Source organism: Sciurus carolinensis, chromosome 6 (assembly GCF_902686445.1).
Source record: "Sciurus carolinensis chromosome 6, mSciCar1.2, whole genome shotgun sequence".
Lineage (NCBI taxonomy): Eukaryota > Metazoa > Chordata > Mammalia > Rodentia > Sciuridae > Sciurus > Sciurus carolinensis.
Window position 1 is genome coordinate 1,073,628 of NC_062218.1, and position 13,319 is coordinate 1,086,946.

The following is a 13,319-nucleotide window of genomic DNA, read 5'->3' on the forward strand; positions in this document are numbered from 1 at the left end:
CTCCAGCCACACCCACCTGCCTCCAGTTACCACTCAGTTAATCCCACCAGGGATTAAGTCACTGACTGGTTGAGACCCTCACAACCCAGTCATCCCTCCTCTGAACCTTCCTGCACTGTCTCACACGTGAGCGTGTGGGGGACACCTCACGTCCACGCCATAGCAGTGTACATTTTAGTTCTTGTATTTCCAGAGATGTTTTAGTAAATGTTTCGCTACACCCCATCAGCAGTGTCCTGGAAACTCTGCAGCAGTCTGTGTACTCCAGAGAATCCTCTGGGGCCACATGTCACCTTCCTCCCTCCTGTAGCCTTCAAAGGCCATCTTTGTTGCCGCCACCTGCAGCTGGAGATGTCTGGAGGGCCCTGAAATGCGAGCCCTGTGTAGTGAGTTCTCGGCATTCGGACTGCTCTAACGCGTCCTCAGCTGGGGACAGGAGCCCTTTGCTCATGGCCTCTGGTTCCTGCTAATTTGTTCTTGAGTTTTGCTTGTATTGACATTGGCTCAAGGCCTCCCCCTTCTTTTTGAGGGGTGCTGAGTCTGCCACCCTTCCTCTCAAAGTCTCCCCGACTTGAACTGAGCGGAAATCAGACCATGGCTGCCAACACAACATCCCTTCGGGAGCTGGGCATGGCGGTGTGATGCAGCCACACCCTGGCAAGGCTCCCCTGGGGCCAGCGTGTGCAGATGTGGTCACCAGCATGGACCCACTGAACTGACCCGGGTCTCATGTCCCTGCCAGCCTCTGGGAAGGGTTTAACCAGAGCCCCAGGACCAGTGGCCAGGCAGACTGCAGAGGGGGAGCTCTGGGGAGATGTCAGGAACTGAGCGGCAGCAGGGAGTCCCCACGGATGTGTGTTCCCAGGATGCAGGTGGGAGAAAGAGTAGGAGGAGAGTGGGCCAGGCCTGGGTCTGCAGGAGGCTCCGCCTCCGTGAGCACTGCAGGGAGCCGGCGTGTCCTCTGAGGGGCTGGGGCCGCCCTGCTGTGGACACCTGTGCTCACGCCCTCCCAGCGGTGCAGCAGAGCGGGAGGGCCCGGGGCAGGCCCCAGCACAGGTGCAGCAGGGCTGGGGCAGGGGTGCATCGGGACCAAAAAGCCGGTGGACAGTCATTGTCGGAACCCAGATTGTCCACATTCAACCTATCTTCCCTGGTCCCTGCCTTTGTATGAAGAATTGGGGTGGGTAGTGCACAGGCCCTACCAGGGTTGCCACATTTGGCAAAGGGAAATCCAGGTCACTCAGTTAAATTTGAATATCAAGACTATGAGTATGTCCTGTATAATCTTTGTGTATATCTAGCAAGCCTGAAACCCTCCCGGAAGTTGTACGGATGCTTCTCCTTAGCTAAGTCCATTCATGGTGGCCTGTGAGCCAATGTGATATTCTGACCATCTCCCAAGCAGTCTTCTGGGGGCACTTATCACCTTCTTAGCCAGTTCTTATGCCAGGGGGCTGCTCTCGGTGGCCAGGGTCAACTGTGCATGATGATGGCGTGTGGATCTGCACAGAGTTCTCCTTGTTGGGAAGACTGTCCTCAAGTTTTAGGTCCCTTCTCTTAACCACGTCTTCTCCTCCCCACCCTCAAGTTGATGAGCATGTGACATGGTGTCTCTGTTTTAGTTCCCAGATGGTCAAGCTGGCAGGACTGACCCTAGATGCCCCCTGCCAGACCCCCACCTCTCACCCCTCCAGGTAGTTGGTCCATGTCGGGTTTCCAGCCTCCCCAGCAGTTCCCTGCAGAGAAGAAAAGCAACAACAATGGGCAGTTGGCTCCAGACGTGGCAGGTTCAGTTAAGGTGTAGATCCTGGCTTTGCACCTCCCTGAGTTTTCTTGGTGATTTCTCCTCCCCATCTGTCTTGGTAAATGTGATTGGATTAAGAGATGCTGAAGATTAAGAGGCTCTGGGTGTGTCACTGAGGGTGAAAAAAAAAAAAAAAAGCCGGCGGGCAGGACCCCCACTGACTCGGGCTCTGCATATGGAAGGGAGGAGAGAGGGAAGAGGGCTGGGGCAACAGAGCACCTGCCGAGCACGCGAGCACGCGTGAGGCCCTGGGCTCCATCCTGAGCGCTACATAAAAACAGACAAGTAAATGAAAGCATTCTGTCCATCTGCAACGACAAAAAGCTCAAAAAGAGAGAAGGAAGGAGTTTGAGTGCTGCAGAGAGCCACGTGGGCCAGTGGTTTCTTCAGCAGCAGATCCAGGCAGCCCAGAGTCCACTGCTGACCAGCTCGTGTTCCTCTGCTGTTCTACCCTATGGCCCACAGGCCGCCTGTCCCAAGGCTAAGACTTTGCCAAAGGGCCACTTGGGAACTGGAAGCACTGGGACTTTGGCTGGTGTCCTGCAGTCCTGATGACCAGGTCAGGCTGCGAGTGCTGCCAGGGACCCACAGACCTGCCTGTCTGCCCACCTCTCCAAGGTCTGCCTGCCCCTGGCCCTCCCAACTTGCACAAGCAAACGCACGTGTGCACGCACACACACACACACACACACACACACACACACACACACACACAATTTGTGCACCACTCCTCTGCACTCAGACTCCAGGATTTTGATCACAGGGTCCGTTGAGGGCCGCCAGCATGTGACTTTGTTTGGAACATCGCGGTTTCTGGCTCTTGTCCTTGCATGGCCTGGGCCCCCTTGCCAGGTCGTCCCTGTCCTGACTGCCAGGGCCACTGGCATCTGTGGCTGGGAGGTGATGTCATCTCCTCCAGCCAGGCCTTTGCTTCAGGTGAAAGGCACGAAACGCCATCCATTTTGATATCAAGTCAATACATGTGCCGCAACAGTGATCACCGTCCTTCTAGGACAGGACATTCCATCGATTTTTGAAACGATTTTTACAAGTTGTTAATACTGCCTGGCGTTGCACTTCGGAGACTGGGAGGATGTGGTGAAGTCCGTCTTAAAGGGCAGGGCACTGAGGGCCACTCACACCCAGCACCCATTTTCTGGCTGAAAGAATGGAATGGTGTGTGGACTCTGAGCACAGGCTGCCTTGAGAGGAGCCACCAGCCAGGGTACCCCAGGGCAGTTCCAGGTTTGTGCTCGCGAGCCTCCCTTGAAACCAGAAGTGCCAGTTAGGAGCTGGGTACCCAAGCCCAGTGGGGAAGGGACGCTGGTCTCCACTCCATGTGGAGGGCTAGGCCTCTTCCCCAGAATCATGGGGGGGAAGTAAAGCTTTGGTGGGACTCAAACTTCAGTCAGAGGTGAACTAGGCCCTGTTTCCGGGGTCAGTGGTCCTTTTGAAGAGACGAGCTTTGGCCCTGGTGACACTGTGTCCGTGGCAGATCTGAAATGATGACTTCAAGGAGAGGCCTGGTCTGGCTAACGTCAGCGCTGGAAGGATAAGTGCTCCGTCGATTCCATTGACGAGTCTCACTGGTCGGGTTGGGAGGGCACGGCCTCCACCTCTGGAGCAGACCCTCAGCTGTGAGCTCCCGGCTCCCTGTCCTCCAGCAGAGGAGGACTTGTCCACAGTCCACACCCGGCCCTGGACCCCCGAGGAATGGCACAGCTCCAGGACAGAGACCGAGGCCACTGTGAGGAGGTCTTGAGAACCTTCTGCTGGTGCAGAGGTTTGAATTCCAGGTGGGGATCCCACGAGCCGTGGAAGAGAAGAGGACCTGCAGAGGTGAGTCCCGAGCGCGAGATTCCAAGTACACGGAGGGGGCTGAGGTGCAGTTTTGACGACGATCTTCTTGGGACAACTGGACAGTCCTTTGAGAAGGTGCGGTTCGATCATCGCCTCCTGCTTACCCCAAGGACTCATGGAAAGGGGAGGAGCTGGCCCTGACTGGCCGGGCCAATTCAGTGTCTGTGTGGTAGCTGTGTGACCAGGGCCAGGTGTGCTGGCAGGGAGCAGGCACACATGCCCACAGGGCAGGTAGGGTGCCCGGATGAGCCATGGGAATAGAACCTACCGTCCTTGACAGCTGAGCAAAGGTTCTCAGTGGGAGAGGGAGGGTCTGGACAGCTGGACATCTACATGCAGAAACAAAGAGGAGGCAGACCTTGCACCCCGCACAGGAGCAAATGCAGCGCAGACCAGAGTGCTGGACAAGCAGTGGGGCCACAGCAGTCCTGGAAGATGGCACAGAGGGAGTCCTGGATGCCTGGGCATGCAAGTGACCCTTGGTGCATGCCAGAGGCACAACCAGAATGCTGTAAAACTGAGCATTTCTGATCTGCAAGACTGTCAAGAGAAAAGAAGGCAAGCCTGCAGGTGCAAAAGGCACCTTGCTAAAGGGCTGCTGTACAAAGCGCATCTCTCTGTTGCTGAGACAGAGTCTGAGTTGCCCAGGCTGTCCTTGAGCACATGATCCTCCTGCCCCAACCTCCCCAGTGGCTGGGATTACGAGTTGTGCCACCAGGCTCCACATAAAGCACTCAAAGCTCAACAGAAGAAGAAAGCAAGTAACCGGATTAGATGTGCTCAGGAGACCTAGCAGACACCTCCCCAAGGACACAGGGGCGAACAGCAGACCAGAGATGTTCCGTGTCATCTGTTGTCAGAGCTCAAAGTCGAGCAGCCAGAGACCACACAGTCGGTGTGGCAGGACCCAAACACTGGCACTCCTGGTGCCAGCGAGGAACCTGCTGGCTGCTGCTGGGCGCAGGGTGCTCAGCTGCCTTGAAAGATGGGGAAGGGCTCCTTACCACACCAAGCAAGCTCTTCTGGACGGTTAGCAATCACGCCCAATGGCGTTCAGAAAAGCAGCTGAAGACTGTCCACACAAACCCGCACACATCGTCGCTGCATTCACAACTGCCCAATCGTGGACGTAGCCAAGATGTCCCTCGGGAAGAGAGTGGAAAAGGACAAGTTCTCATCCTTCCAGACAGTCAGGTATTGATGACCCCAGAAGGCAGGCGCATGGAGCCACCAGAAGGCCTGACACTCTGTGGTTGTCACCAAGTTCAAGGAGCTCCGCGGGCGTGTCTCCCGTGGCTACAAATGCTCGAGGTTCTGGCTCAAGGCCGAGGGCCTGTAGCTGGTGTTGGCCTTCTTACTGGTGAATCCCAGGCAGCTCGGTGTCACACAGCGAGACACAGGAGCAGGTGTGTGTCCACCATGTCTTCTTCTTTCTTTGTGGTGCCGTGCCTGCCAGGCAAGGGCTCCGCCCTTGAGCTACACCCCAGTCCTCTGCGTCTTCTTAGAAAACCACCATATTTTGCCATGGGATCCATGTCAGTGAACATTTTCTGAGGCCACAGAATATGCAGTACCCAGAGGGGACCCTGATGTAGGCTATGACTTCGGTTGATTATGATGTGTGTCACCAGCTGTGACAAATGAACCATCCGGTGGTGGATATTGAGATTGGGGTGCTGGGTCTGTGGTGGGGACAGGAAGCACCTGGGCAATCTCTGTACTTTCTGCTCAATTTTGCTGTGAACCTAAAATTGTTCTAAAACATAACATCCATTTTTTTAAAAAAGTAAATATTTGCATGAATGAATTTGCAATGATCAAATCAAAGGTGAATGGACACAGGGCTGCCAGGGAGATGAGAATGCTCAAGTTCCCCACCCCAACCCCATCTCAGGAAGGAAGGAAGACTGGCCACAGGAAAGGACAGGGAGACCTCAGGAAATGGCCTTCCACGAGGTGGGGAAGCGGGACCGTCCACAACCAGGCCTCTCTGATGGCCCCTGAACTATGGTTTTCACTGTGGAGCCTGCGGGTCTCTCTCAGGAGAGGGACGCACAACAAGGAGGGAAGGAAAGGCAGACCTTGCTAGAGACGTACGTGGGGAGTGGACTGCCACCCTGGTGGGGTTGCCATGACAACCGACCATGTGCTACCTGGCTCAAGACAGCAGCACAGTCCTCTCAGGTCTGGGACCTGAGCCTGAGATCCAGGGTGGCAGGCTGGCTTTGGAAGCTGGGTGTCCATTCCAGGCCTCCCTGCTGTTTTGTGTTGGGGGCAGTGAGCCCTGCTGCTCCTGGGCCCAGAGCATGTTCCCGCTCCTGCCCACTGGTGGCTCCCCTGCCCCCAGGGCTACTTCACCTCCATGAGGACATCAGTCCCTGGATTTGGGACCCACCACCATCCAGCATGACCTCATCCTAACTAGTGTGTCTACAAAGACCTTATTTCCAAGCAAGGCGACTTCGAGGTTCTTTTGCAGTGCGGGGAAGCAGCCAGGACACGACGACACTGAGGGAAGAGAAGAGCTCTTCCAGGTGACACTGTATCCCTGACCAGTTCTACTCTAAGGACGAAAGGGAATCTCGTGTGTGAACTCTGTGACTCTTCAAATGTCCACTTTAAATGATTCAGGCCTATGAATTCGTTTGCAATTTTGCACAGAGAGTTCCGGCCCGTCCTGCAGTGTCCCTAGGGGTCAGTGTCTTCCATAGTCAGAGAAGAGCTCATAGGAGGCCGTGGACGCTGGTGAGGGGCAGGAAGTGCTCTGCAGGCCTTGTGTAGGCATCTCCTCCCTCTCCAGGACCCACGTCCCTTCTCCCTGGCGGCCTCCCCAGGCACAGGGTGGCTCCTGACGGCTGAAGGAGGGCACGCTGCTGCTTCCTCCTGGCCAGAAGGGGACCTGCCTTGGCGAGGGACCCACAGAACCAGTGCTGGGCCTCCTCAGGCGTCTTCCAGGAGGCTTGGGGTGCAGGCCTGTCCAGCCGCACCGCCGGGTGAGGGTGTCCGCAGGCCTCTCCACTGCAGCTGCCCCATGTTCCTTCCGTTCTCTGGAGAGGGACTGAGACTGGCTAAGCGATGTCCCACTCACCATTACAGTTTCGCCTGCTAACTTTGATGGCCCTTGATGGTTCTGGCCAAGCTGCTATTCCTGCGCTGTGTGCCAAGGACTGTCCTCGGTCCCCGTCCCTCCCTCAGCATTTGTCCCTGGAATTCTGAGAGGCCAGCACTCCCTTCTCCCCATGTACTTACCTAATGATCTTGTGGGCATCAGCGAATCGGTGGGTCATAAGCCATTGCTGTTGATATTCACTTTTTGCCCCCGTGGTCTTGGGTCTGGCTTCCGAGCCCTTCGCATTGGCTCTGTGCCCTTTCTGCACACCCTGGGGGCCTTGGCCACCCCTTCAGCTTTCTGCAGGAGCCCGAGGCCTCTGGCATTAGAACTCACATCCCAGGCATGCTCAGTCTGCGGGGCCCAGCGCCAGGCCCCCAGGGGTGACAATCCGTGCCTGGTTGCCCTTCCCCACCCCACGGCCGCCCAGGGCCTGTGCTGCCTCCCACCCTCCTGCCCCTCCCCAGGGACCCCTCACACCCAGAAGGGCGAGTCTAAAGCTGCACTCTTGATGAGTTCTGTGTGGCCCTGCGTCCTCAGGTGCTCTGCAGTCTCATTTTGCACTGGGTCTTGCAAATTATGGAGCTGGCTCTGATTACCCATAATCGGTTTGTTTGCTTGCTGGGTTGTGGAATAGACACAAAGTAATTTTATATTTTCTAACTCAGGTCTCTGTGCAAAGGAGACTTACTAACAAGGCAGCTCTGCACAGCCCTCCCTGCCTTGCGGTCTACAGTGGAGCACCGTCTCCCTCATGTGCGGGGGGGCTTTCTCCCCCCTGCCCCAGTAAAACTCACTTGTTGCTGCTCGTATTCCATCTCGGGGCTCCTCCCAACCTGATTGATTTTAGTCTTTTTCTGACTTGGGGGAGTGTGATACATTCACCAAGGCCCCAAGCCAGCCAGGTCCGCCAGCACCTGCTCCCCCAGGGCCCAGGCCAGGACCCTATTGCCTACCCCGCACTGGCCCTTGAGCCCTCCCTCCTCTGTGGGGGACATTCACTGGGAAGGTAACTCTTGGCTGGCCAAGAACACTAAGTGTGCCCTGGGCAGATGTGGGCCGGTGTCCCAGCTCACACCAGCCAGCCCAGCAAGGGGCGTCCAGTTAAGGCAGGGGATTCAGCAGGTGGAGAGCGGGCTGGCAGGAGCTGGGCGGGTGGTTGGGCCGGGTGGGCAAGGCGTCCTCCCTCTGTACTTGGTGGTGCAGAACCACAGGCTGCACAGAGCCTGGCCTCGTCCCTGGGAAGACCAGATGGGAGAGAATGGGACGTGTGTTGGCCAAGTGCCCTCCCTCACCAGGACAAGGCAGCGGCAGCCCGGGGAGGGTTAGGCTGAGACCAAGGAAGAGATGCCCGCTCCCAGGGGCAGCGTGGGTAGAGAGGCCATTCCTCTGTGCCCGGTACACCTGCCCGGGCACCAGGACACAGCAGCCCTGTCTCCAGGGACCCACCCTTAGCAGCACCCAGGCCTTGCCGGTCCTGCCGGGACCTGGGCTCAGCCCTCAGGGGTTGGGCTTGGTGGATTCCCGGTGTGCGGTCCTGCCGGGCTGGCTCTGTGGCTGAGTGCTGGTGTTGCCGGTGTGTGTCAGGGATCCAGCCCGTGCGCGGGTGTCAAGAGGTGGGGTGGGGAGGTCACCAGGGGCCCATGGATGGGGTCAGTGCCCTGGTCTCACTTCCGGAACTGGAGCTGTCAACCCTGTTGTTCAGGACACAGGCAAGAGGGCAAGACCACGCGGGACCTGAAGTCACATGATCCAAGATGTTGCTGGCCCCAGGCTCGCGCCTGAGCGCGTGCCAGTCCTTCCCACACCTATCTGAGCTTGGCGCCAGCTCCAGGGGACAGAAGGGCAAACTGAGGCTCCGCAGCTGGGAACCCTGCCCGAGAAGGGGCAGAACAGGGTCCTTTTGTGTGTGTGGGTACCTGGGATTGAACTCTGGGCACTTGGCCACTGAGCTGCCTCTCCAGCCCTATTTTGTATTTTATTTAGAGATAGGGTTTCACTGAGGCTGGCCTTGAACGCCAGATCCTCCTGCCTCAGCCTCCCGAGCTGCTGGATCACAGGTGGATGCCAGGGTGGCAGGCCCAGAGCAGGGTTCTTAGCTAGCCACTTCCCCGAGTTCTGCCTGCTTCCTCCCGGGACTGCAGTGGGGTGGATAAAGCCAGGGCAGAACAAACAGGAGAGGAACCCGAGCATGTGGAAGGTCGGGCCTCACCCGGAGCCTCGCGCTGTGCGTCCCTTCTCCCCCAGCCTTCACTGCTAGGGAACAACAGGGACATCTGGGAAGTGAAGTTTCCTTGGAAAGGCTTGAGGACGCTGCTTTGCTCACACGGGTCACCACGCCAGCTGGGCCTTGGCTCCGAGCGTCACAGATGACAAGGGTGCCCTGCCTTCAGTGCTGCCTAGGCGCGCACCGCCCAAGGGCGCAGATGAGGTGCCAGCTGTGGGGGCCCCCGCCCACTGGCAAACAGCTCCAGGGAAAGCGGAACTTAGCTCTGGGGGAGGACAGCACGTGGATTCTAGGTGAGCACACTCAGCCTCGCACGCTCAGCCTCGCACGCTCAGCTGTGCGTGCTCAATGCCTGCTTGCCTTGCCAAGTTCAGTACGCATTCTCAGGAGAGCAAAGCCTTTGAGAAAATAGGATGTTGGATTTTTCTTGCACCACTTCTGTCCACTGGCCTTTGACCCTCTGAGGCTGGTGTCCACGTGGGTGACCTCTCCAGAGGGAAGAGGCAGTGTGGGGACTCCGCCAGCGCTAGGCATTTTCTTGACTAATCAGAGCCCTTTGGGGAGGCGGGCAGGGAGCAGGAGTAGGCTCACCCACAACTTCTCAGGAGGCAGAATGGACACTCATGGCCTGGGCTGAGGACTTGAGAGCCACCTCCCTGATCCCAGGTCTCAAAGGCAAACCCGAACGGACTACTCTGCTTCCTGGGGGGTCCTCGGCCTAGTGAGGGCACAGGCAGGTGGTGCTGGCCAGCGGGTCCTGATGCTGCCACCCAGCCCAGTGCTTCCTGCAGTTGCTCCCTGGAAGGCACCTGGGCCTCCCAGTGGGGTGGGGGTGGGGGGAAACAGACCACGGGGACAGTGCTGTGCCAGACTGTCAGCACTGAGTTGGGCCTGCTTCCTAGGGTGGCCCTGGCGGGACAGGTTGCAGTGGTGACATTGGCTATCCTGTGGAGGCTGGCCAGACACAGCCCCACTGCCCCTTGCAGTGGGTAATGTAGACCAACCTGCAGCGGGACTTCTGGGTTCCTGGGCTGGGGTCCCTGTGGGGCAGGTGGGATGCAGAGCTGCCCCCACCACTGGCTCCACTGGCCCCCGCTGCTGGCCTCTGAGCAGGTTCCTGGAAAACTCCAATGAGCAACCCTGCGTCCCTGTCAGCACCTCCGCCTTAGCCGGGGGTGCCTCTCTAACCACAGAACCCTGATTCCTCTGGTTGAGGCTTGACTGTGGGGCAGTTTACCTCAACATCAAAGCCTAAATTCCTAGCTGCTCAAAGAGAAAGCGGAGAGGAGAAGCCAGCAGTGCCGCCATCAGGAGCGGCCTTGTGGTGTTGAACAGGCCTTTGAGTCAGCAGCACCTGCTCTGGAAGATGCGTCCTCCCTGTCCGCCCCTCTGAGCTCTGGATTCTGGTACCTGGTCACACGCAGCTGGTCTGTGCTGGTTCCCGCGGCAGAGGTGGGGTCACTCAGTGTGTCCCTTCAGTCCACCCCATGCTCTTGAGTGGACACAGGACACTGGCCTTCTGCAGATGGTGAGCAGCCTGGGCGCCACCTCCCGACCCTAGTTCCCTGGCCCGTGGCGAGCACTGGGCTCTAGGAGCACAGGGGAGGCAGGCGGGTGGTGGGTCTCTGTGTCGGGCACCCTGGCACCGGAAGGCATTGGCGTGGGATGCGGGTCTGTTGGGAGGGCCCTGGCCTCCCCTGGGGGCTGCTGGTCGCAGGGGCAGTGCTGGGTGCATGGTGCTCGTGACCCCGCTCCTCCTGGGAGGGGAGCAGTGCCTTCCACCGGGACCAGAGGCACAGGCCTTGCAGATCAGCAGGGGTTCAGAAAGGGGAAGGTTCCCTTTTCCTGCCGTGGGCAATCAGGAAACAGGTAGCTGCCGTGCCCTTTGGTCTGGTCAGAAGAATCCAGAGAGATCAAAGGAGGATCGTGGAGTGAAAAACAGAAAAACCAAACACAGAGGAATCCGTTTACCCTTTAAACCACGCTTCCCGTGTTGCTGAGCTTTTATTAAAATGCTTCCTCAGAGGAACTGCCGGCTTTTCTGGGCTTTACCACCCAGACTTTGTGTCTAAAGGTCACTCAGTGGAGAGCACAAATCCGACGGTAAAGAGCAGAGTGGGCACTGCCCGGCAGAAGAGGGGGCCCAGGCGGCTGGCTCAGGAGCATGGCTTCTGCATTCTCAAGAGAACCCTCTGGACGTTCGGCTTTAGCTCACCTCACTAACAGTGAAGAGTCGGCACTTCCTCAGAGAACGAGTGCCCGACGCAGCGCCCACCTCTAGTGCTGCCCGGGCACCGGGTTTGGGTCAGGAGGCAGACGTGGGGAGGCCCTTTGTTCACCCACCACCCTCCTGTTCACCTGTCTGAAAACGCTCCACAGCCTCTGGGGACCAGGTGCCTCCCAGACACCTCCAGGAGTGAGGTCCCAAACTTGGAGCAGGGATGGGCAGTCTCCGGTGTGACAGCTGCTGGGTCGAGCAGACGTCCAGAGGAGATGGCCAGTGGAAGCTGAGCCTGGAGGTGGGGCTCGCAAAGAAGCTGTTCTGGACGGAGGGAACCAGGGCTGGTATGGACAGGAAGGGGCCCCTGGGGCTGGAGTGTGGCTCAGGGCCAGCGTCCACTGCAGGTGGCCTGATTCCTGACACCTGGAGAGCCTGCCCGTTGTGGCTGTGGTGGCCAGGGGACAGCACAGGTGAACCTCAAATGGCCGGCTTGAGCTCTGCAGCTGCCCTGAACGCGGAGGTGTCCGGCGATCTGGACCCTTTGGAAGCTTCCGGAAGACCTGCAGAGCCTTGCAGTGTCGAAAAAACAGCAAGAGGTACACGAATGTGTCCACGCAGGTGGACAAAGGCCAGCACAGGCCTGTGGCCAGAGCTCGGGAGCCCTCCCTGTGGAGACGGCACTGAGCACAGCCACGCAGCCAGGTAGCCTGCGTCTTGGTGGTCCCTTCAGGTGCTGGTGGCACTGGCCTGCCCAGGTCAGGTGCCTCTCAAGGTCCCCGTGTCTCCCGCCTCCTGTAACCCGTGTGACACACAAGCCCGCTGATCAGCTCTCCGTGTTGCCGTCAAGGTTTCTGGCCGACAGCAGGCGGCTGGCCCTCACGTTTTGGGGGAGTCAAACGTTACAGGGGTTCCATCAGTGGCCGGGGTGGAGAGCGGACCCCAGACAGCCCTGAGCAGCCCCCTGTGCAGGCCCTCCACCCTCGCCCAGGCCGAGCTGCAGCCTAGGGGGTGCCCGGGAGGACGAGGAGAACCACGTGGGCCTCCCCCAGGCTGGCCCTGCACCACCCCGTGGCCCTGCAGACACCTGTTCCGAGGTGGTAGAGGCGGCAGCTGAGCCCGCTCTGCGTAGGTCTCCGCCACCCACCACCATGGATGCACCCAAGCTCAGCAGCAAGGGGCCGGGTGGGGCCAGGCGGGAAAGTCCGCAGCGCCGGGCCGCTCTGGGCTGCCTCCGTGGGTGATGACAAGTGTGTGTTTTTAAGAAGCCAGGGTCTTCTCTATACACCTTTGCTTTTAAATTGTTTCATATCTGGTCAAGTTGGGATTTTTAAGGGCTTCATTTTAAATTTGTATTGAAAGTTTTTAACTTGAATTTTCCAAAAACTGTCATCAAACTACAAGTACTTGTTAATAAAAATATTGAATAACTGTTTCAAGGTTTCATACAGATTTTTGAGCCTGCAGGCATTGGGTTCCCTGATCCTTAACTGTTCACTGACCAGTGGCTTCAAGAACAGGAGGAGGCTGGTCTTGCAGGCAGAGGCTGGAGGCCAAGCCACGGCGTCACGGTGGAGGTCCTGGAGCTCTTGGGCTGGGCCCATCTCCGCCTTGCTCCTCTCCACCCTGCGGCCACTGCTGCCCCTGGGGTGCCCACAGCTGTGGCCTCAGTCTCACTGCAGCGCGCTCGCCCCCTGCACCTCAGGCCTCTCTCCTTCCTGTGCGAACACGAGGTCCGTAGCAGTTAGGCCACCTCTGCCTACGTCTGCAGCAGCCCGATCTCCACGTTAAGATGGCTTCACAGGTACTAGGGCGTCGGGACACGGAACCTCAACACCTTCCCAGAGACCAGTGCCTTCCGCTGAGGGCTCTTCCCGATGCTGAGCTGGGCTGTGGGTTGGCATTCCTGCCATGCCCAGCATGGGCATTTCCTTTGGTACTAGGGATTGAACCCAGGGGTGCTTAACTACTGAGCCCCGCCCCAGCCTTTTTTGCTTTTTATTTAGAGGCAGGGTCTTGCTAAGTTGCTTTGGGCCTTGCTGAGTTGCTGAGGCTGGCTTTGAACTTGTGATCCTCCTGCCTCAGCCTCCCGATCTGCTGT